This window comes from Armigeres subalbatus, chromosome 1, assembly GCF_024139115.2.
Source record: "Armigeres subalbatus isolate Guangzhou_Male chromosome 1, GZ_Asu_2, whole genome shotgun sequence".
In the NCBI taxonomy this organism is placed as follows: domain Eukaryota; kingdom Metazoa; phylum Arthropoda; class Insecta; order Diptera; family Culicidae; genus Armigeres; species Armigeres subalbatus.
In genome coordinates this window covers 210,693,695-210,707,713 of record NC_085139.1, presented here as the reverse complement: position 1 = coordinate 210,707,713, position 14,019 = coordinate 210,693,695, and the positions used below count along the sequence as shown (strand labels likewise).

Genomic DNA, 14,019 nt, shown 5'->3' with positions numbered 1-14,019 from the left:
GGAAAATTCTCTATAAAAACTTTTTTTTTTTAATTTTTACTCGGATTTTATTGCAAATTCTACTAGAATATCTTTTGATTTTCGGCAGGAACTTCTATAGAAACAACAGGCAATTTTTGAGAATTTTCAAGAAGAGAATTATGTCATACTTCAACGGAAAATTCTTTGGAATTTAAAAAAGAAGCATTTTGGAATATCAAAGAAAAAGTCATTTGAATTTCCAAAAGATATTCTTGAAAACTTGTAAGGGGAATTCTCCGAAATTTCCGCGAATCTCTTCGGAATGTCCATGGGAAATTATTAGAAATGTTATGGCAGTTTATTCGGGAGTTGTAATGCAAATTCTTTGGAATTATTGGTGGAAATTTTTTGGCTTTGCTATAGAGATTGTTGAAAATTCCCAAGAGAAATTATTTGAATTTTCCACCAAAAACTCTTTGAGTTTCCACAAATGAAATATTTGCATTTTTTGTAAGAAAGCCTTTATAATTTTCACGAAAATTTATTCGAAATTTTTAGCGCGTTTATTTAATAGTACCTTTATGATGTGATTTAACGTGATGGCGTCTTCGAGACATTTTATCAGTAAGTAAACGCGCTTCTTTGGAGGTATTCATCCTTATGAACAATCCCCCTAAGAGTGAGATGAAAAATTTATTTTTTGCACTTCACAACATATAAAGTTTGATTCTTCATAAAAGTTGTAGCAAAAGTTCTCCTGAAAAACTTTGTCGAAAACACCGAGTTCGTAATTTCTTTACTTTTGGAGATTTATTGATTTTTATGCCAACAAGTTTTGAGCATGTTCGATGTATAAGCAACCAAGCACATGGAGACGCATGGTGCATTAGTTCATCAACTCCTTGAAGGGTGATTGATTTCTACCTTGCATAGTAGGAAATGGTTTTTGATGAAACATTCCTTACATTCGCTTACAACTCTACAGTTCAGGTAATAATTTAAAGTTCATTACTTGTACTTTGTTATGCGTATGAGATTGACTGCCACAATTTGCCCCTTGTCAAATTGCAGTTATATTAAATATGACTAAAAATCCAATAAAACGGTTATAACTTATTTATTTTAAAGTTTTCAAGGCACAATAGTCACCTAACGGCGTATTTTAATATTATCTAAAACTTTCTAGCACATGCACAAAATGTATAAATTAAAGTGAAAAAGATATGACGAAAAAACACATTTTAAGGGTTTGTCCGCATAAAACGTAAAAAGTCTCCAAAAGTAACGGAATTACGAACTTGCCGTCTTCGGCAAAGTTTTTCAGGATAACTTTTGCTACAACTTTTACGAAGAATCTAACCTAAATGTTGTGAAGTGGAAAAAATAAATTTTTCATCTCACTTTTAGGGGGATTGATCAGTAAACTGAATACCTCTAAAGAATCGCATAAACTTACTGATAAAATGTCTCGAAGACACCATTACGCTAAATTGCATAATAAAGATACTATTAATTAAACGCGCTCGAAACACGATTTTAGCCACTGTGCACCGGCTACGTGACTCTTCTCCTTCAGCTGACTCCGACAAACTTCTCCTGCGAACTCACTCTCGCTTCTCACATACGGTGAGCTTCACATGGGAGCCGTATCGAATTGGCTAAATACGGACTCACGAAACAAAAATTGTTGTGCCTCTACTGGGTCACATGGCCATGGACGACACAAACAATTACGCATGCATTTACTCACGGTTTTTACTAGCGGGTTTGGAGTGGACCTACGGATGGGGCCGGAGCTGCATTGCGCACTACTCCGGGCCAGAAATCACGCCGACGGACGGCGTATTGCGTCGATGTGGTGGTCACTCACTACCTCCTTCGGTGCGCGGGCTTATACTATCGACAGACATATGATTTCCGCACAATGATTTTCGTATCACGCTGTACGCGTACAGTGTCAAGATGACACACATCTTTTCTTTCCACCGTTGTATCTATTTGTCAGCTTGTTTTGAAACTGATTCTACAGCTTTCCAAAACTATATTTTTCATCAAAATAGGGGAAAAGACGGCTTTGGCAGGTTTTCTTCTATTATTGGCAGGGGGGTTTTTGATGACCAAATTTTATGAAGTTTGGCCACAATATTCTTTGATATGCAAAGAATATTTAGGCCAAATTTGAGCATAATCAGTCATAAAAAAACCCCCTGACAATAATAGAACAAAACCTGACAAAGCCGTCATTCCCTCTATATAGAAATCATAAACTGTTACTATAGTTTTTATGAGTATTGCACAATATTTATCCATATTTTTTGAATAAATTGTGAATTCGCGTCAGCAGTTCATTCATCGATATGAACACGTCATTATTTTCCAATTCTTTGTATAGGTATTTTAGCAGAAATATGCGAGTTCTTGCAAATATTCCGCAAGGCATGCCATTATTTCTGCGGACGTTATTCATTCTATTCTATGGTTTGGGGTGACTTCAGTGCAAACGGCACTGATCGTTTAATTCTTTTGAGCGTTTTTAAGGATAAAGCCAGCATTGCTCAATTGTGTCATAGATCCTGTAAAGGACCGTATAATAATCACGTAAGCATTTTTTCTGGGTTTTACAACCTCCCTACCCCCATGTAAGATTTTTCCCATACAAATAACTTTTTATTTATGTGGAACGTAAGAAAATGGTAGACCCCCCTCCCCTCCCCCAAAGTGCTTACGTAATTAGTATACGACCCCTAACAGGTTTATTCGGACACGGAATTCCGGGTTTTTCAAACACTTATTTACTTCGCGCTGACTACCGTTTATTTCTGCACTCCACTTTTACCACCACGAGATCCTCCTCTCCTCTCCTCTCCAAACACTACAGATCCAATTTTGAATTTGTCCAAAACAACGGTTCAAAACATTCTTCCATCTAAAAAAGTAGATTCTGACTAATGGCAAATCAAAGAGCCCGCATCCTTCCCAATCCTTAGACATCATTCCAATTAAAACCCATGGGATCCTTGAACAAAATGTCCGAAATCACACGATACAGAACTCAAACCATTGAATATAAACAACCCAAGAACTGGCAAAATCAATAGGAAGACATCTTCAGCGCGTAATTGTAGCGGCCGATACAAATATTTAAAAACAATTATGTCTCCCCCCTCGGTTTTTTTTGACCAAAAATCGTATTTTGAGGGGGCAACAAATTAAAATTCCATAAATTTTGAGGATTTTCAAAACATTCTTTAACAAATCCAAGGAGTTTTTTTATTTTTTTGCATTTTAATATTTATTTTTAATTATCCCCTCTTGACTATTCGGAGACCAGTAGGACATAATTTCAATAAAATATTTATAACGGCCTAATGGGCTTACGAATAATTATTTTGCCGATGTTGTGAAAAATATCATCCGGAATTGCAGGAAAACGAATTTTACTCAATCAGCTTGCAAATGTTTGTTTTTATTTCATATGTCAAACGGCGTATTTGACATTTCAAAACAACAAATTATGTTCTGTTTCGTACAATACAACGGTCGCAGGGCAGGGTACGGAAATCATCGTGCTATCGTGATACCAGCGTGATTCTCGGTGACAGACATATGATTTTATGCTGTACAGTGATATTGGTATCATATATGTGTCACAAGTATTACGCATGGGCGCGGTACAAGGGTCCGTTCGTCTCCTGGCGCGCAAAGCAAATTGTTGAGGCGCCGTCGGTAGTCGCTGACGATTATGAAGACGACAACGGCGATCTGCTATGCGGTTGGAGGAACGATGAGAACGATTTGATGTTGATTTGGTGCTGTTGCTTAACGGTGATTTGGCTTCGCCTGCCAAAGGTGCGAAAATGACGGTACGCAACCTTCTCCGGCCAAGTGTACTCCGGGAACTTTTGCAGCCGATGCGTGGGGTCAAAAGACGGTCTTATCACGGATGTAGTGTGTCGGCTGCCTTTGCTGCCACGGAACAATTCAAAAAAGCACATAGGCACGAGGTTGGAGATGCTATCTTGCAAATTCACAAATTAACTAATTACCTTTTGAACTCGGTTCTACGCACACACAATTCACACGGAATCTTACTAATTGATCGTCTATTACTTATGCTCGACTACAGGGAAACAAAGAATATAAATTAGCTAACACCTATTTAGAAACTATGTATGTCACTTTTACCTTTTGAAACACACTACGGCACGGAACAAAACTGACCGCTTTTTCCTTTTCCACGGAACGGAACAAAGTGAACGATTCCGGGCTGGAAAACCCTCAGATACCGCGAAATTTTAGACATTGTCTCCAAAGATCGCGAAATTCAACGAAGTTGAAATTTGCAAACCCGAGCATCAACAGAATTTATCCACGAAATTCCCCAAAATCGTGCATCTCATTCCCACAGACGATTCAAATTAGCCAGTAAGCTTGCTCGTTTTATAATTTAGTTTTATAATTTAATTAAATAACAAAATAAATATATTTACAGAGATAAACTAAACATTGAAATAAATAAATAAATATGGCGTACTTGCTACAAAGTGCCATTCGATCCCTTTTCCTACTGTGCATTGGAAAGAGTTGCTGCTTCGCAATTGGCAAAAAATAATAAAAACGTACGATGCATCCTCCAAAGAATTGACGTCAGATCGGATAGTACACTGAATACGAAAGATCATTTCTAACGGAGGGTGGTGCAAATCGATAGGCAACAGTGGAATGGCTGATGTTGGACTTAAAACGGTTCGAGCAAAACACTAGATCCAGAACACGATCATGCTGATTACGATGTTAATTTTCTTGAGTCACGTTTTACTTTGTTTCGTCCAGATCTCGTGTCCGTGGAGTATTACCAGTCTAATGAGTATTTTGTAGATAGTCCATCTGGTACGGCGATCCGAGCGTTGTACGGAGTCCAAAGTACGTACGTTTTCCTGCCATGGTGCGTCTCCAAATTTTTCTACTATCGGAAGCCACCAGTGAACACATGAATTCTTCAACCACCTCGATTTCGTCACCCCGATACTAACTCGTGGTGAGTAGCTTACATTGTTCTTTCTTGAGCCACTCCCTAACATGTACTTCGTCTTCGACGTGTTGATCACTAGTCCAATCCCTTTTGCTTCCATTTTCAGTCTATTGTAGGCTTACTCCACCTTTTCAAAGTTACGTGGCATAATATCAATGTCGTCGGCGAAACCAAAAAAAAAACTGAACGGACTGAAAATCTTACTAATCGTGTCAATCCCACCCTTCTTCTTCTTCTTCTTCTTCTTCTTCTTCTTCTTCTTCTTCTTAATGGCATGACATCCCCACACTGGGACAGAGCCACCTCACAGATTAGTGTTCATTAAGCACTTCCACAGTTATTAACTGCGAGGTTTCTAAGCCAAGTTACTATTTTTGCATTCGTATATCATGAGGCTAACACGATGATACTTTTATGCCCAGGGAAGTCGAGACAATTTCCAATCCGAAAATTGCCTAGGCCGGCACCGGGAATCGAACCCAGCCACCCTCAGCATGGTCTTGCTTTGTAGCCGCGCGTCTTACCGCACGGCTAAGGAGGGCCCCGCCCTTCAAATCGATGTTGAATAGCAGGCACGAAAGACCATCACCTTGCCGTAACCCTCTGCGCGTTTGGAAGAGGCTCGAGAATGTCCCTGGAACTCAATCTAGGCAAATCACCCGAACAATCTCGATCAACCACATCCGTTTATCTGGAAATCCGTGTTCATGCATTAGCTGTCATAGCTGTTCTCGATCGATGCGGTTTGCGGCTGCGATGTGTAGGCACGTTGTATTCGCGGCATTTCTGCAATATCTGGCGTACGGTGAATACCCGGTCTGTGGTAGAACGTTCGCCCATGAATCGCGCCTGGTACTGCCCCACGAACTCTCTTGCAATTGGTGTTAATCGGCGGTATAACATTTGGGAGAGTGCTTTGCAGGCGGCGTTCAGCAATGTGATTGCACGGTAGTTGCTACAATCCAGCTTATCGCCCTTTTTGTAGATGGGACACACGACACCTTCTACCCACTTCTGCGTTAAAACCTCTTCCCCCCAATGGTAATCACCCAGCGCAGCGCTTTAGCCAGTGCATCTCCACCATATTTAAATATCTCTGCTGGTAGATCGTCGACCTCAGAAGCTTTGTTGTTTTCAGCCGGCCTATCCACTAGCCTACCGTGTTGCAGCCGCGGCGTTCGGAGAAGGAAGTGCTTCAGACTAGCATTTCGCGGTAGGGTGCAAAGTTTATGCATCGTTGGCTGCGTCGAATCTGTCTTCGTATGGGCAGTCAGTGCACGTTGATGATGCTATAGTTGAAGGAACGACCTTTTATCCTCAGCTTGCACATCCTTGCGTTGATCGGCTGCCACCCAATCTCGCGTTGGCGCATCTTGCCATGGTTTCCAGCTCGTTGGTGATTCCAGGATCTTCAGGACACCGAACACCGGAGCATCGCACGACTAGAAAAGTCGGAAAAAGTCGTCAGAAGCTAAAAATTTGAAACTCAGCATTGACCAAAAGAGTGTACCATCGCATAGTTTTGATAAACCAAACGCAATTCCAAAGGCACACTTTCGTTCGATTGCATCGGTGCAACAGGGCGACGCTCTCTAAATCCCACTGGGAAATGGTTGCACCGCGCTCCCACAATCCCCTGGTAGAACAACTTTGTTGTCTATCGCGTGGCTGCTTTTCGCCAATAATTTATTGTCCCCGAAATCATCGCAACAGTTTAAATTCACTAACTTACTATAATTATTATAAATGCGAGCTTAATGCTTCATAAAGCTGAATTATTTATATTCGACCGTACACTTGCACAACACCTCACAGCATCGCGCCGTTTCCCGTGTGTCGACCCGAGGGAATCCGTTCTTTCGATGGTGATGATGATGATGATGTTGGTGTGCGGGGCGCGTGTGAAAATGCGAAAATCAACTTTTCGAGGATTTCCCCCTGTTTTGCTACCGCGTGGTGTGAAGTGTATTTTCATTTGGTTGCTCTTTAAGCGCCCATAACGAGACTAACTAACTATATAGACGGTATGCAAACATGGATAACTATAATGTATAGCTACTGCTTATAGGCGGCTGCGTTGTAACCGTGCTCTGAGCTTGTGTTTCCAGTAATTCAATTAACGCCAAGCATTACATTGATATAATATCAAAGGGGTTTCCCACTCATGGTGTGTAAAGTTGTGTTTCGTTTCTCGGGAATTTGTATTCCTTATTATTTTACTTATTTAATTTTTGCACACAGCGTTGAGGAAGCAGTCAACGTTAACGTTTGTGACTTTCGCTATTATCTAACAAAAAATTTAAAAACATACCTTCCTGACTAGAAATCTCACTTTTTACCGTATGCTCTACCTTATATAAATGTACATACTAAAGTCAATTTCGTCAACGTCGTATGTTTTTATTTTGTCGGCTTCCTGCAGATCAACATTTCGCCAACACGAACAGTAGATTGCCTATATTCTCGATACGATATCAAATTGAATTTCTGTCGGTAAACAGTGAAAGGCATCGTTCATTTTGTTGATCAACAAAAAAAGACAGAGCCTTAAACTTTTAATGCGTAAATAACAACAGTCTTTACCTTAAACATCGTGATTAGCAACAACGTTGATAGCTTTTCACGAAAAGCTCTTCATGATTTTTATTATCTCGAAAAACGTTCTCAACTTATTATGAAAATCTATTCATTATTTTGGTAAAAAGTTAAGCATAGAAAAGGGTTATGTACAAAGCATCTGTCCCTCCTCTTATTATATCACTTGTTACAAAGTTTAAAACTCCTCATTTTAGTAACCCCTTTCTCCTCATAGGATAAAAATATAAATTGCAGCAGAACCTGTTTTATGAAATTCTTTCACAAATTGAAACATTATCATCTACACGGTGTGTCTGTGACCATTATTAACGAAAAAAAATGTCCATCCATTCTGAACTCGCCTTTCGAAAGATATAATATCCAGGCGTCTGCTATGAAAATTTCAAAATCTTTCATCTAGGGAATCGAAAGTTATAGCAGTTACAAATTTAATGATTTTTGCGTTCGATATCTCACTAATATGCAACCATATATACCGTGAATTTCCTCCTGATTACATCCAAATAAATTATCATCAAATATGCTATTTGCAACCTCAATCAACTATAACCTAAAATCTATTCTATGAATTATAGAAAAAAAAATAGCAAAGGATGTTAGAGATAACATTGTACAAATATCGATGATAAAATAGACAATACAACCAAAATACAGTATTCAAATTACAGAATTATTGCACTTCAATCTCCTAATCATACCAAAGTGTGAATGTTGTCTATGACAAACAAGTAACTACACTCTGTATGATGATTCTGCTTCTATTAAATATGATAATAGTTAGTAACATAGAATACCGCGCTGAAACAATTTTGTCTTTCATGGGTACTGAGTAGTTAGTAAGACTAGTAACCAACATTTAAACAACAATGTACATCATTTGTTGTCAGTTATACAGTGGTTCGAAAACGAGCTCCATTTGGAAAAAAATGGGAAAGGCTAGATCACTCGAGGAAAATCGCCTTTTCCGAGAACGGTAGACGGAAAAAGCATATATGCACCACTTTGGAACGTTTCAACAATTTAACTGATTTGCTGATAAACGATGCATTTACTTCATAAATTAATGCATTTACTACATAAATTAACTGACACAGGGAATACTAGTATCCGACTAGAAGATGGAAACCATCGCATTCCCATGAAGACAGGTAAGAAAATGAGAGATTTCAAAACACTGAAACTATTTAAGAAATATTTCACTGTCATGAGATTTTAGTACAATTCCATTTAATTCCACCAAATCATATTACATATCGTATTTCGACCTCAACTGTATGGTCGTCTTCAGTGTCTCGTATACGAGTATACTTGACTCGACTCAAGTCGAGACACTGAAGACGACCTTACAAGTCAACAGACTAAATACTCACGCTCCTCTAATGTGGACGTGTACTATACACATATGGAAGTGTTGGCTTGACAAATGGATTGCGAGTGATTTGACTATGCGTCCAATTTAGGAATCTCGAGCTCATTCAGTAGCCTCTAGGTTGCGAAGGCCGATGGAGGTCCTTCGTAGCTTAGTTGGTTAAAGTAATAGTCTAACGTACTGTAGGGTCGTGGGTTCGAGTCCTACCGAAGGGAAAGTGGTTACCTCCAATACATTTTCAATTCATTATCTTCCACAAAATGTACATATTTACATTTAAGTTTTCATAACATTGTAAATTAATTTATGTAGTAAATGCATTATTTTATGAAGTGAATGCATCGTTTTTCAGCAAATCAGTTAAATTGTTGAAACGTTCCAAAGTGGTGCATATATGCTTTTTCCGTTTACCGTTCTCGGAATAGGCGGTTTTCCTCGGGTGATCTAGCCTTTCCCATTTTTTTTTTTTCAAATGTAACTCGTTTCGTACCACTGCTTGAATCGAACTGGATGATGGTTGTATAACTGACAACAAATGATGCACATTGTTGTTTAAATGTTGGTTACTATTCTTACTAACTACCCAGTACCCATGAAAGACAACATTGTTTCAGCGCGGTATTCTATGTTACCAACTATTATCATATTTAATAAAAGCAGAATCATCATACAGAGTGTAGTTACTTGTCTGTCATAGACAATATTCACACTTTGGTATGATTAGGAGATTGAAGTGCAATAATTCTGAATACTGTATTTTGGTTGTATTGTCTATTTTGCCATCGATATTTGTACAATGTTATCTCTAACATCCTTTGCTATTTTTTTTCTATTATTCAAAGAATAGGTTTTAGGTTATAGTTGATTGAGGTTGCAAATTGCATATTTGATGATAATTTATTTGGATGTAATCAGGATATATGGTTACATATAAGTGAAATATCGAATGCAAAAATCAATAAATTTGCAACTGTTATAACTTTCGATTCCCTAGATGAAAGATTTTGAAATTTTCATAGCAGACGCCTGGATATTATATCTTTCGAAAGGCGAGTTCAGAAAGGATGGACATTTTTTCGTTAATAATGGTCACAGACACACCGTGATCTATTTTTTTATGTTCCCACGTATTCAAAGTATATGAATGTTTGTGATATTTAACTGGAAGTAACGTGTAAAATATCTTATCTGTTCTTACCCATATTTACGTTACACGCAACTCTTATCAGCTGAAAATTATTGGAGTTGCGTGTATTTAAAATTTAAATGAAAGGAACATAATACTTCAGTAATTTAAATCGATTTTATTTTATCCTGCTATTCGCCTTTGCCATAATTATAAACGATGGTTTTCTCTCATTCTTCGTGGTATCCAAAAAACAAAGTAACTCTCCCATTCAAGACTATCAACGTTCAAAATTACAATTTAACCCACTTGGGTTGCTGGAACATATCTCAGTTTACATTGTATGTAACCCAAAAGGATTCCGTTCGGAAGCCCAAAAAGATTCCGTTCGAAAGCACGAAGATATTCCGTAAATCAGTTCAGAAGCCCGAACCAATTTTCTCCAGAAGGCCAAAAGGATTCCGTTCATAAACCCAAAAGAACTACGTTCTAAAATCCAAAATAATTCCGTTCGGAAACTCAAAAGAATTCCGAGCCGAGGCCCGAAATATTTTCTTACAGGGGCCCAATATGATTCGGAAGCCCGGAAAGTTTCTTTTCCTAAGCCCAAAATTACGCGTTCAAATGTTCAAAAGGAATACGATGGCAAGCCCAAAAAGGTTCCGGCCACGTGCACAAACGTGTTCCGTTTGAAAGCTCCAAATGATTCCATTCTTATATCCAAAAGGATTCCGTTTATAGGTCCTAAAGAAGTTTGCACTAAATTTTAAAATAATTCCGTTCGGAAGCCCAACAGAATTCCGTCTAGAGGCAGACAATATTTCGTTCAGAAGCCCAAAAAGGTCCCGATCAAAATCCCGAAGGCTGCGTTCAAAAGTCCAATAGGATTCCTTTTGGAAGCCCAAATGGATCCCACCCGAAAGCACAAAAGTTTTTATTTTTTTATAAGCCCACAATAATTCCTTCCGGCAGCCCAAAGAGATTCCGTTCAAAAGCCCAAAAAAAATCGCTCAGAAGCCCAAAGGAATTCCATTCGGAAACCCAGATATATTCAGTTGTAAATGTCGAAACATTTTGGCTGGAACCGCAAAAGAATTAAGCTCGAAAAAATCTCGTTCGAATGCCCATAAAGATTCTATTCAGAGCCCAAAAGAACTTCGTACTAAAGCTTAAAATATTTCCGTTCAGATTTTCGCTCCAAAGATCAATAGAATTCCGATTAAAGGCCTAACATGATTCCGTTCGTAAGCCCAAAAGCATTCCGTTCATAATCGATCTTCCTTGGAAGTGACTTTTTCTGAGCTTACGAGAGATCTTTTGGGCTTCTGAACGGAATTCATCAAGGTAATCCGTTTGGTCTTCCATAAAAAAATCTCAGAAATACGTTTGAAATTTAAAAAAATCTGTTCAGAAGCCCAAAATGGTTGCGTGTTCAGCAGCCCAAAATGACTGCGTTAGGAAATACCAACGAATTCCATTCAGAAGCCCAAATGTGTTTCGTTCAGAACCCAGACGGATTCCGTTCGAAAGGCCAAAATAATTTTGATCGAAAGCCCAAAATAATCCCATTCGGAAATCAAAAAAATTTCCATTTGGAAGCCCAAAATGGTTCCGTTCTAAAACCCAAATTTGGATTTTCGAAAAAAAATTCGCTAGTCCAAAAGTTTTGAAATGTTGAAAATTAATCTGTTCGGAAGCTCAAAAGGATTTCATTCAGAGGTCCAAAAAAGCTACGTTCTAAAGTTCAAAATAATTCCGTTCCTAAAATTAATTTCCGTTCGAAGCCCAAAATAATTCAATTCGAAAACCTAAAAGATTTCTGTTCGGAGGCGCAAAACTTAATTAGCAATTAGGGGAATGAATGAGTGTTTGTGATATTTCCCGGTGTTGCACTAGCACAATCACAATTTTCCGAAGGACGAAAATAGAGACAGACGATACACCGGCGGTGGTGAATCATTCAAAACGCTGTTTCCTTTGCCCAACGGTCCTTGACCCTTAAGCCCAACATAATTCCGTTCGGAAGACCAAAAAGCGGCGTTCAGACGTTCAAAGAGATTTCATTTGGAAGCCCAAAAGGACTCCGACCAAAAGCATAAAAGTATTATGGTTGAAGGCACAAAATGTTTACGTGCGGAAGCTCAAAAGGATTCTATTGAAAAGCCCAAAAGAATTCCGATCAAAAGTTTAAAATAATTCCTTTCGGAAGCCCAGGTGGATTCCATTCGAAAAGCCAAAAACTCCGTTCAGAAGCCCAAAACAATTCCATTCGAAAACCTTATAGATTTCCACTTGAATACCCAATATAATTCCGTTTGGAGGACCAAAATAATTCCGTTCGGAGACTCAAAAAAAGCTTTATTCTAAGGCCTAAAGAATTCCGTTCGGAACCCGGACGGATTCCGTTCGAAAGGCCAAAATAAATCCATTCCATTGGAAAACCAGAAAGATTTGCATTTGGCCCAGTGAAATTCCGTTCGAAAACTCAAAACGATTCCTTTCGGAATCTCGGATAGATACCGTTCGGAAGCCCATAAAGTATCCATTCAGAAGCTTAAAAAGCGGATGTTCTAAACGATTTCTGTCGCAAGTCCAAAAGGGCTCTGCACGAAAGCACAAAATTATTCCTTTTTGAAGTTCAAAATGAGTTCAATGAGTTCAGTTCAAAAACCTAGAAGATTTCTGTTCGGAAGCTCAAAATAATTCCGCTCAGACACTCAAAAAAGAAACTTCGTTCTATAGCCCAAAATTATTCTGTTTGGAAGCTTGAAAGGGTTCCATTCAGAAGCCTAATAGGCGGCATTTTGACGTTCAAACGGTTCTCGTTCAGAAGTCTAAACAAATTCCGATAAAAAGTTTAAAAGAATTCCTTTCGGAGCCTCAAAGTAATTTCATTAGAAATCCAAAAATATTTCCAATCGGATTCCCAATAGAACTCCGTTCGCAGACCCAAAGAATTCCGTTCAGAGAACCCATGCATGTTCGTTTTGAAGCCCAAAATAATTATGTTCCAAAGTCCAAAATTATGCTGTTCGGAAGCCCGGAAATATGACGCTCGAAAGCTCAAAAGAGTTCTGTTGGGAGGACCACCCTACGACCCTGAAACGCACCATCTATTTAGGGGCCGTACACTAATTACGTAAGCAAATTTTCTGGGTTTTTCAATGTAAGATTTTTCCCATACAAATATTTTTTTATTTATATGGAGCGTAAGAAAATGGCAGACCCACCTCCCCCCATAAGTGCTTACGTAATTAGTGTACGACCCCTTAACGGTGGGCTCATCGTCTGACACAATCTGTCAGAGCGACTGAAGTCTACCGAGCGAGCGAACGAGAGGAAGCGATCTGTCAGCCGACAGCAATAGTCATTGATTAAGTGCATTCACCACCACCGCAACAGTAACCACGCCGGGTTTTTAAATTGTTGAAATTAGTTTTAAATAAAGATTTTAATCTGTTTGTTGTGTAAATCATCGGCCCATTTATCACAACAAAGTGGCGACGAGTATATTCAGTGTCGGTGTTACGTGAGAATAGAATTGTAAACCCCTGAGTATGAGTAGAATTAGAAATAATTTGTGTGTGTGTATGCATCTTCGGTGTTCTTCTGCTGCAAACAAAATATCTAATCAGAGTAAATGAAGCAGCAGCACGGGAGTGACGGAAATAAAGTTTCCGTTGCTGCATAGTGAAACACCGAAGATGTAAGTATTGATTTATAATTTTTTACGTACTACTTAATGTTAATATGAAATATATGTAGCTTTATAGCATGACGCAATATATTGTGTATTTATTGCCGCGCTGAAAGATCGGTGACTTCTGTGCTGTTCGCAACAGTCGGTTTCGCGAAATTCCGTCGGAAAAAGTCAGTTTTTCGGTCGACAAAAATACCGCGTGTGTGCAGTGAAAATTCAAGGTTAGCAGCATA

The 14,019-nt window shown here is 38.7% G+C and overlaps 1 non-coding gene across 1 annotated transcript; it reads left to right on the top strand.

Moving 5' to 3' along the window:
• The first annotated feature begins 9,100 nt into the window (after nucleotides 1-9,100).
• On the top strand, nucleotides 9,101-9,176 carry Trnav-aac (transfer RNA valine (anticodon AAC)). The gene has a single exon. It is a non-coding gene; the product is annotated as a tRNA-Val (tRNA).
• Nucleotides 9,177-14,019: the final 4,843 nt, after the last annotated feature.